We start from the raw sequence: 17,432 nt of genomic DNA on the forward strand, positions 1-17,432 counted from the left end.
CCATATAAGAAAAAACATAACTATTTTTTCCAGGAAATAGAAGAAGAATCCATTCTAGAAAGAAAATTAATTGGCCCACACGGTGGCAAAAAGGACACATGCACACTCCAAGAAAAATTCCTGAATTGTATTTGAAGAAAAATATCTAGCTTTAGTAGCACTTCATCTAGTAGCGTGACAAAAGATGGTTAGGGATAAAAATGAGGTAAGGTACCAATTTATTCATATGGCTTACTTACATGTTCACTATAGTGTGGAAAACTAGGTAGGTAGTATATTACAACATAGTAACCACACGATTTAAGAATACTTCCTATACTCTTTCTACATAGAGTAGTATATCTAGACATGCAGTTTAGTAAGCACAGCTGTTTCCAGAAGTGTGTTCTGTCTTACCCTTAAATTAAAAACACTCATTCCTAAACTCTAGGGTTTCTGATAAATCTTCACTACAGTGAATGCTGTATAGTTTTAGTTTGAGTTTAGCATTGATATAGTGGTATTCCAGTCCAGGCTAAAAAAAATAATCAGGACTGGGGTCTAAACATTTTCAAACAAAGTAAAAAATAAATAAAAAAACAAACAAACAAACAAAAACAAAACCCAAAAACATAGAACTTAACATTTCCTAACTAAAATGCCCATCATCAAGATCCTCATAGTATCTAAATTATATGACTACAGAAGTAGCACAAAGAAAGCAAAACAGTTATTCAGAAAAGCATCCCTAAACAGTTTATGGCATAAAAGCTCAAAAGAAGTCTTTAAACTACCTGAAACCTTAAACACCGAAGTGCACAAAAATATAAAAGGCTAGTGGAGAGATATTTCACTTGAGAACAGGCTGATACACCAATCCTTATTTCTAAGACTAGCACCTGTTAGAAATATTACACACACCTAGTAGTTTTTAATTCCAAATGCACGCCTGTATGAAATCTACCAAACATCTAATTTCTTTCCCACCTTCTGATGATTACTGATAGAGACAGAATGATACCTACACAGAATTTGAAGCCATATGACAAATATTTATTTAACATGGGTTGTTTCATTGATTTTTCTTGTTGCAGTATGCACAAATATCTTTAAAACATGAAACATTTGATATTAATGAAATATAATGGAAGGTTAATTAAAAAATAATAATCACCCTTATGTTCTTTCTTACCTACATATAATTTTAAATGCTTTTCAGTAGATACCTCTCTCAGACTAGATCACACTGATAAATCAATTATCTGGCCATCAAGAAAAACTACTACATTAAAATGTTCCCCTACAGTGACTAAGCATGTGAAACTTATTTCTTAAAATTCAGTTAATGAAGATGTTAATAGGTCAACTCCAATAGTATCAATGAAGACAAGTGACAAACCAATTTAGCTCTTCCTATATTATGTTACAATCACAGACAAAGATAAATTTCAAAAATCTCATTAATTATGTTACCTTCTGAAATTTAATTATGAACATGTGAATTACACAGACCTAAATACACTAAGAATGTAGCTAAGCTGCAGTTAATCCTAGAAGTTCTAGTCCATGCAAACTATTTTGGCTGCTTACTGACTCCATTTTAGGACAAGCTGTGGTGGCTTATTATGCTGTTTCAGTAGATTTCTTGATTTAGACAACTGCAAGATCATTACAGAAGGGGTGCAGTGTGCAACATGAGAAAAATATATACCTAAATCATTAATAAAGACTTAGATCTTATTTAGAATGCAACTGGTGTACTAACCCACTTGCTTTTCTCATCCCTTTTTAGAAAGTCACTTTTTACAAAGTTTATAACTCAACCCTCTAATGGGTGATACAAAAAAGATGATATTCATCTTATTACAGGGTCGAATTCTGAACTAACAGCAGAAGGGAGTCCCTTCAGCTCTAGACTCTAATAATATACACAACAATGACCATCTATTTCCATAAATCATTTAATGGTTTACATAATATTATATATTTCATTGACTTAAGGGTAGAAAAGGAATTCTAAATATATCCAATAGACAACATATTTCATTCTCTCAGTAGCCTCTAGGCTAGAAAGACCAAAATAACTCTCAGGAGAGTCCTGGTCCATGCAGTGAAGATCCTTGCCTAAGAGTTGGGATCTTTAAATTCAGTACCCTGCTTTCCCACATACCTTTTCATGATCTTTGTTACGCCACTTTGCCTGCCTGAGTTTCAGCCTTCCCATCTCTGAAATGGAGATAGCAGTATTTCCCTGTCTCACAGACAAGTCAGAAGAGGAAATGCACTGACATCTCTGATCCACTGAGATCCAGTAGTAAAGAAATGTCATTATACAGCACAAAGTAGATTATTCTCAGATTTCTAGGACTGAAACTGTTGACTGGAAGAATTGAGTCCTGACAGGTATTTCCTATTGAAATACGCTCTGCTTAATGCTTATGACCAATAAATCAATTCCCAAGCACCTTGTCATTTAACTTCAAATAGCCCCAGATGGATACAAGACACTGATAGCAATTATATAATCTGTAAAACTTAGATTTTCAATTTAAAAGCAAATCAGAAAGAGGAATAGGCTCATTGCTGAACAGTAGATCACTTAGTAAGATATGTAGTAACAAAGCCTCAAGTATGTTGACAAGTTCAGTGATCTTTTTCGGCAAGAATACAAATGAAGAGCAAGAAATTGTTCTACGCAGCTTACTTTTATCTAGACTATCACTGTGCTCTGCTTTGACTCTGGCATTTAACCAGATTTAGCTCAATAGGTTTTAAAAGTAAGTCATTTAACTGACTAAATTCATGAAATCCAACCCACTGTGGACAATTCGATTGCTTTGTTTACTTCCTTATATTAGTCTTTTACTAGCAGAGTCTAAACTGTCGTAAAGCTGCTTTAATAAAGCAGAACCAAACAGCTGAACAGCTTTGAAAGAACTGTAACTAAATCATACCATGTTGCATTCAAAATAAACCTCAATTTTCTGAAACTCTGATAACTGAATAGCTCAATTATCCAATACTAGAACAGCATGGAAGAAAATGAAACAGAAACAGTCAAGATTACCAGTACCTCTCTTTAATCAGTATGGTACCAGAAAAGTAAATATGATCCTAAGCAAAAGTGAACACTATATAGATACCTATTAGTTGGGAAAAAAACATTTAATAAAATGGAGTGAGTCATGTGGAAGAAGGTGTAGTTATTTTTAATGAGAATATACACAAAACATTTATGTCTCTGTGATAATTGAATACCAACAGCAGCATGGATCAAAAATACAGTTAAAACACATACCCCTATCCCCACACTGCATGTTTTATGAAGATGCAGACAAAGTGGTAAGTTAGTGTTTTATACCAACTGCAGCTGTTTGACATTATATACCTAAATCAATCACTTAGGCAGGACTCTTAGATTCACTAGAGAGTATGCTCCAAAACTATAGTTTTCATTTATAAAAATATCTTCTGGCTTTCAACAATATGAAGGTAATTTTGCAATCAGAAAAACTGTAAATTAATCAAAGAGATGACATTCAGAGTTTGACACAGATTTGAAATGTTAGCACTCAGTTCCACAAGTTTCCCAGATGCATTCATCATTTTGCTGTGACTGCATGCTTGTCTTCACCCCCCACCCCACTCCTCAGTCTTCAGGCCATACCAAGATTTCTACCAAATGCCTCATGCTTTCCCACTGGATGGTAATGGGATGTGCTGTTCAACTGTCCAGACATCAGGGAAGCCTGGACTGCAACAAAACTAGTATATTCAAACTTACTGTCAGGAAGCAGGTGAACAAAAAGTATAGACTTTTGTTGATCTTGACTGAATCAGGAATTAGTCAAAACAGGCGATGAAACTGACTACAAATTCTCATTTTCCCTTGTGTACAAAAGAAAGAACATACTGAGCTAGCCCCAACACCACACCCAATGTGGAAGCTACCAGAACACCTAGAGGGGAAACAGTATCCAAAAAAGACTACTAAAAATAACCAAGCATTAATGCTTTGTTACTATGTATTCATTTCCACTCATTTCACCACTGAGCCAGGACTATGAGATCCGTAGAAAGGGAAGAACTACATTACACCTACATCTCGAAGAACCAATCTCCAAAATGTAGAGTTGACTTACAGGCAACTGATAGGTAAACTATGCCTTTTGATTGCTGTAAATGCCCTCATGCATGACCTCATGCATTTCACATAATGAACCAACTGCCCCCTCAGTCCTTTTGCCAACTGAAATGCAAGTACTTCAAGACTGTAATGGAGACTGATAAGACTATGGAATGATATAAACAGCCCATCCCCAAGGACAAATTACTGTAAAATAAGTAGGTTTTTTTCTTCAGATCACTGCATGTATTTCACTCATTCAGAAGCTTCAGAAGTGCTCCTACTGAAAGAGATCAATATGAAGCCTCAAATCACTGGAAACTCAAGGACAGCATCTGTTCTAGAATTCTGTCTGTAGAGCAGTGTTTGTGGACAAAAGCCTGAAAGATAAGCAGCAGATCTACACATCTCCCAGACTGTTAGATTTCTAAGAGGCCTGCAAGGCTTCTGGAACCACAGCCTGACAAGATTCAACCAAGTCAAACATTCAGAAAGCCATACTGATAACATTTGAAGGGGGAATGTTTTCCCTTTAACTCTTTCCTTATACAACCCATGTATCTTCAAAACTGTCTGAAAGACATTTACCTCTGAAAAAAATACAATATTACCCTCACATTACAACACCAGGTCATCTCTAGTGAAGAAGTTACAGCTACAAACACAGAAGTATTTGCAGTAAGATACTAAATAGACCATAAGAAACTAATACAAGAGTTTCTGTCTCACCAGGCAAAAACTGCTAAAAACCTTTCAAGTAAGTAGAAATGCTAAACATTACCACATTGCTAAAAGATCCTGACACATCTGAAAATGCTAAAAAACAGATAAGAGAGTCCATTGCTGAAGAACATTCTGGTTTGGAATGAATTTAAGACACACAGTCTTTCTGGGCTGAGTAACCCAACACTGACTTTGCTGGTAGCAACAGACTCTGTACTGATGAAGACAACAAATACAAATTTTGGAGAGTGCACCACAGTCTTGTTATTACAAAGTATTAATTAATGAGAATATTAATATGTGTATTATCTTCAGGGAACTTTATGAGGAAACTCAGGGTGGTTCTAAGAAAAATGAATTATTCTACTTTCCACTTACCACAAAAAAAAAGGGGGGGGAGGAGGGAGGAAGAGTGGGTGGAAGGCTTTTGCTCTCTTCTCTTTAATGGAGCAGTAAGAAGCCTTACCCCTTTGGCAGGTCCAGTTATCAGTAATGTCTGCCAAATTACAGTGGACCTCTGTCCTGGTTTCAGCTGGGATAGAGTTAATTTTCTTCCTAGTAGCTGGTATAGTGCTGTGTTTTGGATTTAGGATGAGAATAATCTTGATAACACACTGCCATTTTAGTTGTTGCTAAGCAGCATTTACACTAGTCAAGGACTTTTCAGCTTCCCATGCTCTGCGGGGTGCAGAAGAAGCTGGGAGGGGGCACAGCCAGGACAGCTGATCCCGACTTGCCAAAGGGCTACTCCATACCATATGATGTCATGCTCAGCATATAAACTGGGGGAGTTGGCAGGGGGCCATCAATTGTTGCTCAGGGATGCACTGGGCATTGGTCGGCGGGTGGTGAGCAATTTTATAGTGTACCACTTGCTTTGTATATTATTATTGTATATTATTATTATTACTACTACTACTGCTGCTACTATTCTATTTCATTTTACTTCAATTATTAAACTGTTCTTATCGCAACCCACGAGTTTTCTCACTTTTACCCTTCCGATTCTCTTCCTTCATCCCATCGGGGGCAGGGAGAGTGAGCAAGCGGCTGCGTGGAGGTTTAACCCCAGCCAGCAACTAAGTATGACAACCTGTAGAGCCTAGCACACCTTCAGAGGAAACAAATTGAGGAAATGGAAATATTTTAAAGACAAATTACTTTGTATATACATACATATGTATTACAAATGCACAGAGACGTAACAGCTTTCTGCATAATAAGACCTAAAATTCCTCAAAAGTTTCTGATTTTAAAATAGAAAAACGTTTATTTATCCTTATACAACAATGAACTACCAGTAATTAACTGCAGGAAAGATCTATTTTCAAAACAACAGTCATGTCTGGCTTAATGTTATATATGTTCCTTCATTTCTGTCTAGAGCAAAATTTAAGAACAGGGACAGTTGACTGTCCTATTCTAAATAATTCTTTCTTTCTCTCTCATGTGCCTTCTTTTACTTCCTCCATCTCGTTCTACCCCCGTCAGATATGAAAAGAGGCAAAAACAAACTACCCACTGTGAAGACAACAGTCCAAAAAGAAAATGGCTGATACAAACAGCTCTGGATACGCTAACCGCCTGTGAATAACATCAGAAAAAGAAAAGATACATCATGGGAGCAAATACAAGAGTTACCAGCAGATTTCAATATCCACGTACTCTTCCTCTCGCTTCAAAAGAGCAACTCAGAGAATCACAAACCTCTGGAGTTCATCTGCAAATAGTAGAGTCAACTAGAGCAGATTGCCTATGACCACATACAGGCAGGTTTTTAATAAATCTCCAAGGATGGAGACTCCATAATCTCTCTGTGCAACCTGTTCCAGTGTTTTCTTATGTTCAGATGGGATTTCTTGTATTTCAATTCTTGTACTTCAAATTTTCATGGCCAATTCTCTGTCACTGGACACCACTGAAAAGAGTCTGGCTCCCTCTTCTTTACACACTCGCATCAGGTATTTATGCACACTCCTGAGCCTTCTCTTCCCCAGGCTGTACAGTCCAGCTCTCTCAGTCTTTCCTAGGAGAGATGCTCCAGCCCCTTCATCACCTTCATGGCTCCTTGCTGGACTCACTCCAGTATGTCCATGTGTCTCTTGTACTGGAGAGCCAAGGACTGCACTCAGCACTATATATGCCTCTCACCAGAGCTAAGGAGAAAGGAAGGATCACCTCCCTCCATGCACTGGCAATGCTTTTCCTAATGCAGCCTAGAAGGCTGCTGGCCACCTTTGCTACAAAAGCACATTGCTGGCTTGTGGTCAACTCATTGTCCACCAGAACCCCCAGGTCCTTTTTGGCAAAGCTGCTTTCCAGCCAGTCAGTCCCCAGCACATCCTGCTGCATAGGGTTATTCCTTCCCAGGTGCTGGACTTGAAATTTTTTTTGTTGAACTTCATGACGTTCCTGTCAGCCCATTTCTCCAGTCTGCCAGGGTACCTGTGAACGGCAATGTACCCATCTCATCTACCAACCATTCCTTTCAGTTTTGTATTGTATGAAAATGTGCTAAGTGTGCACTCTGTCCCACCATCTCTAGGTCATTAACGAAGATGTTTAAGAGTACTGGACTCAGTATTAATCCCTGTGGCACACTGCTGGTGACTGGCTTCAAAGTTGGCCTTTGTGCCACAGATCACAACCTTGTGAGCCTGACAGTTCAGCCAGTTTCCGTTTCTCCTCAGTGTCCACTTACCTAACTCATACTTCATCAGCTTGTCTAAGAGGATGTTATGGGACAGTCTTGAAAGCCTTGCTAAAGTCAAAACAAACAAGATCATCTGCTTTCCCCTAACCCACCAAGTCACTAATCCCATTATAAAAGGCTAGCAGGTTGGTCAGATATGATTACTTCCCAATGACCTTTTCCTTTACACGGTTTGGAAATTATTTCCAGGATTATTTGCTCCATCTCCTTCTCTGTGATTATGGTGAGGATGCTCTGTCTCTAGTTCCCTTGATCTTCCTCTTGAAGATGGGAGACCTTTGCTTTCATCCGGTCCTCAGGAACCTCCCCTGATCACCATGACCTTTCAATCAAGAGTGACCTCCCAGTGACATTGGCCAGCTCCCTCAGCATTCATGTGTGCATTCTACCAGGTCAAATGGACTTGTGTATGTCCTATTTGTTTAAATGGTCATAACCTGATCCTCCTCCAAAGAGGGCAAGCCTTCCTTGATCCAGGCTTTCCCACTGGTCTCATGTATCTGCAACTCCTGAAGGCAGGTCTTACCAATAAAGACCGAGGTGAAGAATGCATTGGGTACCTTGGCCTTTTCCACCAGATCTGCCCCTAATTGCACCCACAGAACCTATCTTCAATTACTGTCTAGATACTTCATTCCCCTTCTTCTCCCTTCCACACATTTCAATATTTAAGTAGTCCCTGAAGAGAGTGTTTAAAGCAACTTATTTCTTATAATGATCTGCTGTTCCCTTGTGATCAAACTCATTGCAGGGTGTGTAGGATTGTGACATCACAATTGTTTTAGTCATACGGCTACAGTTTGAATGATATTTTGATTATTCAACTCAAAACTAAACAACTCACTTTACCCATTACACATTTGTCTCACATATAGAAGAAGAAATACAGAATTAAAGTGACAAGTGCAGGAAAGAACTGTAGTGTGCACCCAGAAGTGACTAATGATAAGATTTTGGAGCCAAATACTAAACATTTAGGCCATCACTACCTGGTAAAAGATACTTTTTCAACACTACAATGGTTTTATTTCAGATATTAAAAACAGCAATAACAAAGAAAGCTGAAATAGCATTGGAGCTTATTTGGGGGGAAAAAAAAAAAAAACCTCAAACATGTGGCACAATTGACATGTTAATAAATTTTGATACAATAACTTAGCCAAACAATTTAAGGAAGCAGAAGGTGTTTAAACACTGATGTATGTCTGAATCTACAACAGTGATTTTTTTAACTGAGAATTACTGCAGTTATAAAATAACTTTATTTTGAAATATTAACAGCAGATACTTCCTATGTTCACCACTTTTTATAATAGCACTGGCACGCCAACTTATTATTCAAAGGAACTACACTGATTTTAACATCACATTCATCATGTCAATGCAACCTTCAAGTTCAAAAGAAATTGTGTCTTCTACAGAAAAGGAAAAAAGAGCCCTAGCTACTGACATTTCAATTAATTACAATATTATTTATCTAATGATTGCAGGTTTAATTTTTTTTATTTCAACCATGTAAATGACTGTAAGGTGGTATCACTGCTATTCTCATACACATGTTAAGAATTGAATGGCATATTTTCTCAAGGCATGAATAACCTTGTGTTACTGACTGTGATTTTGGCTTTGTGGTTACATTCCATGGTCAATGAAGAGAAAATTAAAATAAAGTTTGCCTTGTAGGTCAGCATCTTCAATCACTATAACAGGAAATTTCTGTGCTTCTAAAAAAAAAAATCTACAAATTACCCAAGTTCCAAACACAGGAGTCTTTGTTCTAGTGTGCTTCAAAAAATCAATTCCTGAGAGACAGCAATTCACACTCTATATCTGGAAAATCCTTGAAAGAGAACTCCTTAGCGAAAACTTTCTCATCAATAAACTAATACAAAATAGGTAGCAGCAAAAATTCTTTGGCCCCGAGAGTTACATTTAACATTGTATCATGGTCAGCATTTTCAGAATAGCCAAAAATTCTATTAAAAATATTAACAAGATGAAACGCAATGAATTAGTACAAGAAGGTATGAATGTGAAGCTATATGAAATATTTAGCGATATTATTTAGATATCCTCCTATTTATTACAGTATTCTTTCACTGGTTTGCTTCCAAATGTTTTTAATGTTTTCCTTCTCTGAAGCATAAAGAAATCTGAGAGATTCTCAATTGCCAGAAATACAGGGAAGTACCAAAGAAAATCTGTAAACCTTGGGCACCTCAGAATTTTCCAGTACTGAAAACCCTCATAATAAAAGTAAAATATGCACATTCTGAAGAATTACTTTCCAGAAATCCCACGGTGATGCCTTTCAAAACACAGGAATTTAAGGGAAGGGAACCCAACAACAATAATTTAATATGAGCAGTAGATCATAGACTAGCTCACTGGGGGGCACTGCCAAAAGTATCTGAATGGTGAGTGAGCAGAGAGCAGGAAAGAACGAGCAGAGGCGCACATGCCCATAAATGCTAATACCCTTCCTCAGCACAAAATCTCAAGGAAGCAGTTGGATTAAGACAGCAACTACTCCTGTAAGGCAGCTGCTCTCGTCTACTTTAGACTTACACTTCCGAAGGCCTAAGCAAGGACTATTCATCTGACAGAAGCCACAACTCCTTCCTGTAACTAAAATGCACACCAGGGAGGTTAGTATATCCAATCAGGCACTGCACAATGAACCACACAATTTTTGGTGCCCAGAAGAAACTTGGTCAAGAATTAAGTTAAGTTCTTGTTGGCTGCCAGTACAACATACACACCTAACACCGTTTTCAGAAAGAGTTTAAATATCTGAATAAATACCATTCACAATCAAACTTTACAACACTTACTCAAAGTTGAACATAGGTTCCTCAACCTAAAGGGAATTCAAAGGAAAGCCTACAACTTCTGGGTACATGTCAATCTTCACTTACACCTTTGAACTCTTACCCATCTCTACTCTAATGTCTACTTGTACACACAGTCAAATCCTTGTAAGGCCACTGTTGTAATTACTGTTTCTCTTTCAGATAATACAAGTGACATACAAAACTTCCAGATCCCCTTCCAAGGTCAGTATTATAAACACACAGTGTTAAAAATTAATCCACATTATACTTGAAGATTTTTTATACTTTTTTATGACTATCATAATCCAACAGAACTTTTTGGCTTCATTGGCCTTTGAAATACATGGTCGCTTCTTAGCAACTGAGAAGCTAGAAACATTAAAAAGACTGTTTTCCAGACAACTGGAAAGCAGGCACACAAACACACTTACACATTCTTGGAATTAAATACAAGTCACTTTTGTAATTACAAAGTGCTGTCCTGGACTTGAATCTAACAGAAAACGTAAGTGCTCACATTTCATTAAGTCAAGAGAGGTATGCCCATAAAATGTAAAGTTTTCTTCTTTGAAGTTTAAAAAGTAAAACTAAAAAAATTTCGCTAATAATTTTTCAATTAGTTCTCTAGTTGCATAAATGTCCAATGGTGTTCTGAAAATTCTGCATTCTTTCTGTACTTGTCCCAGGTTCACAAGGGAACTTTTGTTTTGCCCACTTCCTGAAACATTACCTATTGTTTTTGAACTAACAGACATAAATCTACCAACTTGAAAATTCCATCTACCTCTTCAAAAGGTTATCAGCAAAGATTATTTTTGTACACCTTTGTCCTCTCTAGATAAAAGCAGGGCTGATTCACAAGAATACTGCATTGTAGCCTCCTACACCTACCTTTCTCGTACAAGTCACTTTAAAATCTTCAAGGGCATATCAAGAAGAGAGATACTGACGCACACAAATATAGCTTCAATGCACAAACAGCATTCTGTACTTGTATCTGATTAAATGCTATGTTTATGTAATGTAGGCCCATTAAGTTGGGACTTAAGTATTTAATTAAGCAGAAAAACAGCTCATTTACGTTCCTCACTCTTCTTGGCAGATAATTGTGCCATAAATATAGTATATGATCCCACAGTGAATATTGTATATTGGTAAATTCATTCAAGAAGAATATCATACATGCTCTAGTAGCATATAAATAGCAGCTGGGTCTCAGAAAATTAATTACATCTTGTAGTCATTCACACAAGTACATTCAATGCCAATATAGGTTTTTGCTTGAAAGTGTTCAGTACTTAAAACTCTTTCTTTACCCATTAAAAAAATGCTGTATTTTTAAACATCTTGTAATTTTACACAGTATTTCACTAACACTACATATACTAACGTTATTGCTTGTATTTGCTATTTTAGTCATGGTTAGTGTATTGAAGAAAGGAAGACATCACTACAAAAATTAAACAGAAAGCAGATAAAAAGTTTGCTTCAGAATTGGTGTCTGACCAATTATTTCAAGCTATGCTTTTCACCATACAGACATTAAATAAAAAAAGATAAATAATCATTTCAACTTCAATATAACTGTTCTTACACTAAAACAATACAAGAATAAAATATGTTTACATGACATGGAAAATTCTGGAAAGAAATTTGCTTATCAACAGCAGTCATTAAAAAAAAAATTAGGAGTAAGCACATAATGTGACGCCACAACACATTAAACTGCATGGAAATTCAGTTGAAGGGATACATGCAAACTGACTACACAGATTTTTTTGCCAAACTTTTCATTTTCTATTGTCCTTTGAACTTTAGTGGTCTACTTCCTCCCAGTCTATTTTTCTACATTTCCAAACACTCAAATGAATTTCCTAAACTTACATATTGTTATATTTTAAAATAAATAAATAAAACCATAAGTAGGTCTATTTTAGTTTCTCCTTTGCTTACATTCCTTTTTGTTTCTCAGTCCCCAAGCTTTTTTGTTTTGAATGGGAAGGTGGGGGATTTTGTCGTCGGTTTTTTTGGTTGCGCTTTTTTTGTTTTTGTTTTTGTTTTGTTTTCTTTTTAAATCATGAAGAAAGCAGCCCAATAGGTTAGGTCTGGATGCAATGGAGGCATTAACCTGCAAATCCAGTTATTCAGGTTTGTCCAATAAGAAAAATATTAGGAAGTAACTATTCTAAGCAACATCATCTGGTCTAGAAATAAAGACAAGCACCAATGCAGTATATAGAAATCCAGCTATTTGGGAGAAGGGGCACAGACACTTGAACAAAGATAATGACTACAGTTCTGGAAAGTAAAGTACATCCTTACAGAAATTCTGAAAGTAATCTGAATGATTTGGGACTATGTATTTGCCATAATAAATACTGGATGCTATCTCCTATAATGTAAGGTTAAAATGCTTCACGCTCCTCTGAAAATATCAGAACTGTACTATATAAAACAACTTCTAGTAAAAACACCTTTAAAAGGGTATCATCTATGAATCTGAACACTGCAAAAGGTTATGTTCTTGTTTTTTTAAAATTTCTGCTTTTTATATACTAGCTGAAATTTCATTATCAGATTTTAACCTCTTTTAAATTACGAACCTCTAGTCTTCCTAAATCTTTCAAACTCTCCTAGCACTCCAGCTGTGGCAGAAGTAGTTACTTTACCATATAAATACCTCTGGATTGCACAAAATTAGCAATCCACAAATGCTACCCAAACGCTTTTGAGTAGATATCATAGACTACATCACACTGCTAAATCATTTTTTAAAAATTTTAAAACTTCAGAATTTAAATGAGTTGATACTCTAAATTATGAACATCATACAAATTCAGAATGTTGTTCAGACTAGCACTTAACTCACATTTAAACTAACTGAACTCAGGTACCTGAAACTTAGCACCAGCTGAGCAGGTTGCCCAAAGACTGCTCAGATGAACCAAACTACCTTTTCAAGATTTTTTTCTAGATCTGGATTTATATATGCCACATTTTAATACAATTTTCAAATACAATCATATAAAGCCATCTTTATTCATTGAATATATCCAAAATATCTCTCTGTGACCATACTAATACCCTTTGCGGTGAGGATTCCAGTGTTAGATGATGTGGAGGAAAAACATTCTGAGATGAACAGTTCAAGTGGAGGATACTACCTACGCAGTCAGACCTAAGAGGTCCATTTAAAAGAAAAGTTTTTTCAGAATTCAGTTTTTAAAATTCCTGTATTAAAAGAAAACACTATTGATCAACACCTGTATCTACTGAAACAGCAGAACCCAGTGAAACATCCCAAGTCAAGTCTGTAACATCTAGTTGTTTACATTTTATAACTTTCTTCTACACTCTGTAACTCCTAGAGTTGCCCCTTTTATCAGTAACTAAAGATGTAAGTTTTATACTCTTAGAACAGCTTTCCTCTATTCAGAAAAAAAAACGGTGCCATCTTAATGGAATATAATAGGTTACAAGTAACTAACTTGGGCCCTCTGTTAAAATAACTGGCCTTTACCACAGTGACATTTCAACCACCATTCCCAAAAGCAGACATAGGAACTGAAGACAGGTGTTTATCTAGTGTAGATCTACATCTTTACTCAACAACCAGTGTTTCAATTTTCAACTCAGTTAGCCAGGTCAAAATATTTAAACTCAAATGTAATCATCCAGAATTACATCTATTACTGTTTTGTGAGACAATTTCTGTCTCTCATCCCAAATCACCTCCTTGTCCACACATTTCTACCTTTCACGTATAACAGGTCTTGAAAACATGAAATACTGACAGATTGGTGTGACATAAAATAAACTTGTCTGGCAGTTACTCAGTTTTATTCACTACCTCTTTTTGCAGTATCTTCACAAGACATTTGCAAACTTTTCTAAATAACATGTTAGAATTCTAATGATTTAAAATGACCTTTTTTATTGTGCATATTACAAAACAAGATCTCTGTATACGGATTTTTATATCAACATGTGTCTCCAAAAAATGAGAACTGCTACATAGTATCCGATAGCTGAATCAAGAGAAGACAACAGAGCAAATACTAACTTCAGAAAAGCCTGACTACGACTACCAACCACTCTCCAGCAGTAGCTCATGCCACATGCTCCGAAGACAGACACTGCCAATCTAAATAGTAGGCAGTTACAGAATAACTTTCTTCAGGGAATTAATTCAAGTGTGACTGACCATATTCCTTCCATGATATGCATCTACTTCTATAGCTAGGGACTGCAATGAAGTTCCAGTACAGATCAATTTATAAAAGAAGGTGAGATTTACAAGCCATTTAAAGTGGGTATTAAATTCCCGCTTTCCTTGATCACTCATTCAGTGTTTCTTTGTCTTCTCCTATATTTCAAACTACTGACTTCAAAGTCACTCATTCTAAGCAGCTTTGTCAGGGTTTAGGTATGACAACTTTTCAAAAGTACCTTCATTTTGCAAAGAGGTTCACCGTTCTGAGAAACAGAATCTCCCTAAATTCACGCTAGTTTTTTTATGAAAAGAAAACCATGACAACTGTTTGTACTCTTGCTTTATTATTACATCCGGCCTGGTCACTATTGGAAATTCAATCTATTATTGTTGCTAGGAGCCTGTTGCTATGCAACCTGAAAGGGTTATGCAGCGCTTTCAGGCTGAGAAGCATTGAAAACACCACAGGCCGCCTCCTAGGGCTCTAACCAGTTTATTTAAATAGATTAACACTCTCAGTCAACCCCCAACTCCAGGCATACCCTTAAAAAAAAGTTACAACAACAGATTTGAACAATGTAAACAAACACAAAACCAGAAAAATTACACAAAAGCAATATATCTGATCTCTACTGCATGCTACAGCAAAGTGAACAGCAATATTTCCTCTAATTCATCATTTAAGTTACAAAAGTTAAAATCCGTAAACTTCAAACCCCTTCAAAGTTTAACTTTCAACAGCTAGTATAATGGAGTCGCACAACATGCTCTGCACAGATATTTTATAAGAAACTTTGACGTAACAATACATTAAGTTTCATACTCTAGATCATAAAGCAGGACTTTAAAAAAAAAAAAAAAAAAAACAAGCCCTAAAAATAACTTTAAAATGGCAGAATAATACTTAGTATTTATTCTCTATATCAAAAGATGTCGAGCAGGCCTGTAAAGTGGTTTTAAGACTTTGCAGTCAAACTGAGTTCTGCCTTTGTGCGTCTTTGTCACCTTTACAGATTATGCAAGCCAAATTAGACATCTATGTACGTCTCTGCAGATTCATTTCTTTTGGCAATATTTTTGCAAATCTGCTGGAAAATGGCTAAGAAGTGACATGCAGAAGAGCTGAATATTATGGCTTTTCTCCACTCTTTCTAATAATCTGAGGCTGTTCCAACTTGCACCCAACAGCACCAGAATTAAGAAAGCTGCATTTCCTCCAGCTTGGTCCTTTAAGTGGATCCATAATACAACACACTATCACAGCTTGTGAGTGTTTGCTAACTGACTCAACAAGATGCGGGGAGTGCAAAATGAATTGTAACTCCATTTTCTTCAGTGGTAGTACATGTTTTTGCTTACCTTCTCAAACTAATTATTTTGTTGGTATCTGTTTTTCTGAAACTTCTAGCCCTCTTTTGAATAAGATGGACAGCTCTACCAGAAAAAAACTGCTTCCTTAAGAGTACAAAGCTAAGAAGGAAACATACTGTCCCAAAAGTTATTGGAAATGCTAAGATTAATTGTCTATACAATACCCATAACAGCCAGTGCCACAAAATGGATTCCAGAAGTCAGATGAGGAAATGTTAGCGTTTGTCTTTCCCAAAATGCTTCGTACACTTATTGGTCAAGGTTTTCTAGAGGAACCTTGAAAACAATAACAAATTTGAAGACTGTTCTGAAGAAAAAAAAAAATCTCAGAGCATTGGGGGTAAGACAGAAAACCTAATCAGAATGCACTAATGAATACAAACTCTTCTAACTAGAACTTTGTTTCTTCTCCAAAATTTGTAAGCTTGCGGGATCTTTTTCTAAAGCCAAGCCAAACTTCTCATCTATGTTAGGATAAGACTCAAACCACAAAGAAGTTGCTTTATCCCCTATACTTGGGGGATTTAGTCTAGCAAAGCTGACAGTCACTACTCTAGTACAGTCCACAACCAAATGCCACAATCGAACACATTTCATCAACTTCTACAGCCAAAACCATAAATCTAAAGTCTTACTGAGTATGACCACCATTGCTAGTTTACTTTTTATAATTTCATAAGGAAAAGATCACTGTAGCATTAAGATACCCTAATGGTCATGACCTCAAAGATGACAGGCAGCTTGGAAAACATCAGCAGAGATATAGCTAGAACAATCTAAGCAAGTTATGCTGTAGAACTACCTACTGGTTTGTAATTAAAAACTAGATATTGATTATCTGAGCTAACTTTTACAGTCAACTTTTTGTTAGAGCTTGTTAAGTGCTTCTGTGTTACCCAAGGATTTATTAGAGATGGGAAGCACTTTGACAAAGAGAGCAGAGATTCAAAGCTATGTCCATCTACCATTTTTCCTTAAATGACCTTTCATAAGTATGATATTCCCTTCAGTGTCACTGAAGCAAATGAAGCTTGCAGACATCAAGGTTTTGTTTACACAAAATAGAATAGGATCTTAATTTATTAAGTCTGGTGAGACAACCTGGTTGTCTTCATTGACAGCTCAATAAAATAAATTTGACCAGAATCTGGCCATAATGAGCTTAAGGCCTAGCCTAGCATTCCTCCATCCTTTGTTACAGAAGATATCTCACCTGTAGGACCGGCCATTCAAGGAAGCTGTGCAAGCTGAATGTTCCTTCAGCAAGTAGCAAATTAGCTTGAGGAGACAGTTCCACATTACCAAGCTGATTTAAGAAGTTAATATTGTCTCCCATAACTCTAGAATCCCTATTCTTAGGATATAATTCACTACCACCATAATTATACCAGAGAAAATGCACATGGAACTGCTCCCCTATGTTTCCTGTTCAGAAGAAAAAAATTTTAATGAATGACATGAAATTGATAAGCT

General features: G+C 36.4%; 1 protein-coding gene across 4 annotated transcripts in view; it reads right to left on the bottom strand.

The window, feature by feature from the left end:
• The window catches only part of RFX3 (regulatory factor X3), a 128,436-nt gene that overhangs the window by 92,284 nt on the left and 18,720 nt on the right, over positions 1-17,432 (bottom strand). The gene's annotated exons all lie outside the window — the stretch shown is intronic.

The sequence above is a fragment of the Platalea leucorodia genome (assembly GCF_965183815.1).
Source record: "Platalea leucorodia genome assembly, chromosome: Z".
In the NCBI taxonomy this organism is placed as follows: domain Eukaryota; kingdom Metazoa; phylum Chordata; class Aves; order Pelecaniformes; family Threskiornithidae; genus Platalea; species Platalea leucorodia.